The sequence below is a fragment of the Nicotiana tabacum genome, chromosome 22, assembly GCF_000715075.1.
Source record: "Nicotiana tabacum cultivar K326 chromosome 22, ASM71507v2, whole genome shotgun sequence".
In the NCBI taxonomy this organism is placed as follows: Eukaryota; Viridiplantae; Streptophyta; class Magnoliopsida; order Solanales; family Solanaceae; genus Nicotiana; species Nicotiana tabacum.
The window spans coordinates 221,640,990-221,642,886 of record NC_134101.1 but is presented as its reverse complement, the minus strand read 5'-3'; the positions used below and the strand labels follow the sequence as shown (position 1 = coordinate 221,642,886).

At 34.4% G+C, this 1,897-nt stretch overlaps 1 long non-coding RNA gene across 1 annotated transcript; it reads right to left on the bottom strand.

Annotated features, from left to right (window-relative positions):
* Positions 1–499: 499 nt before the first annotated feature.
* On the bottom strand, positions 500–1,269 carry LOC107785033 (uncharacterized). Its single transcript, XR_001647799.2, has 2 exons — positions 1,009–1,269; positions 500–917 (listed from the first exon to the last, which is right to left on the bottom strand). It is a non-coding gene; the product is annotated as an uncharacterized LOC107785033 (long non-coding RNA).
* Between the last annotated feature and the right edge of the window lie 628 nt (positions 1,270–1,897).

The following is a 1,897-nucleotide window of genomic DNA, read 5'->3' as shown; positions in this document are numbered from 1 at the left end:
TTTAAAGCAGATGTCTAAGCTCAATTGATAATCAGCGGATTGCAATTGTAAAACTACTCAAATCATTTCGAAGATAATTTGGCCCAGCAGCAGTCCTCAATTGAGATAACCATATCGAAGAGAAAAAAGCCCACACATGATAAAGCATACAATTATCTAATTCACAAAGGCCTTCAAGCTTGAACCAGGCCTGCCGTGGGCAACACTTAGCAGCAGCAATTGAATGAGCTGCTGGGCTTGAGAATAAGGCCCAAGTAGCATATGATAAACAATTCCTATTCACAATTGACATTAAGTCCAATGCTCAAAAACAATTCTGATTTCTCAAATGACCTTAATCCCAGGTTCAAAGTAAATTTATACTCATGAAAAAGTAATGAAGACTGATTAATGGCAACACTTAAAATTTAACAAACCTTTTGACCTTACTGATTAACAATGACACATGATCACTATAATGTGAACAAAGTCTCTAAATGCTAAAAAACTAAATCACATATCTCAAGTAAACTTTGTATTTGAATCCAAATGCTGATGACATGAAAGCAGAATTGTGCAGCATTTCACTTCATACAATTCCCAAACTAACTCAACAACAATTACAATGAGCTTTAATCCAAACTTCTTTCATATAAGCAATGAGCAACATCTTGTAAGATCATCAGGCCAACTATTTTAAATCCCAAAATCTACAACTTTCAGTAGAAAACAAACAAAGACCAAACATCAAACATTTTATACCACATCCATAACAAAGAAAACTAAAAGAATTCAGCTAAAATTAAAATATTACAAGAAGTGAGTAGATGAAGGAACAGGGAAGAACAAGAAGTCAGTAACTCGAATAATTTTCATCATGAATCCATGTTCACGTTTGCACATTACACTTCAAAAGTCAGCCATGATTCGGGAAGTACCTGGAATGCAATAGAGAAACAAAGAAGAATGAGGATTTATCAACAGCAACAGAAAAGTGCAAATCAGCAAATCAACAACAGCAAACTCAACTTCCTGAAACCATTTCGAGCCCATAATGAATCAAAGATTACTTTAAACTTTAAAACCCAAAAAATCACACAAAAAGCTTCAATGTAACAATATTTTGTGATCAGTTTTTGTATTTTTCTTCTGATTCTTCAAACTTTTTAGTGTTTAGTATTTTCAGCAATTTCTAATTTTTAAGGTCTTCTGATCTCTCTTGAAAATTCAGGAAATGTCACCTTTATAGAGGAGTTTTAGGGCAGTAGTAGTTAGTTTCCAAACTTACCATTTACCCCTTCCCCAAATTCTCTCTATTCACTTCACACCCCAATTTAAAATATGTTTTGCAAACCAATCTCTTCCCCCACTTTCCTGGCAGCTTCCTTAGGCAGTTACAAGAGATTCCCTCCATTAAGATCTCCCAAATACCCTTCAAGAAGCTACTATTTACCTTCAGAGAAACTCAACTTATGGGTCAACTTAAACCAAAACCCCCACCCAACCCATCAGCCTGTATACTATAGCCCAAACTGAATTTTCAAACCCTGAACTTAGTCGAAACTTTTAAACAAACAGACCTCTGAATTTTTCAGAAGAAAAAGATTTCAATAGAGATGCTCGGGAAACAGAAATTTAAAGCAATTAAATCAACTAATTAATCAAATTATATCAAGATATTGATATGCTAATTCCCATTTCATTAAATGCCAAAATAAACCCAAATTGAAGAGGAGGAAGACTTAAAATCCTAATCATGCAAACAGAATGACTTTAAAACATTAAAATAAGAAAGAAAAGAGAAGAAACAGATGGAGATGAGGACGAGAACAAAATAGAAGACAGAGAAGAAGGAGAAAAGAACAGAAATACCTAGATGGTCACACGAACAGGGCTTGACAAACCTTAGGCGACTTCG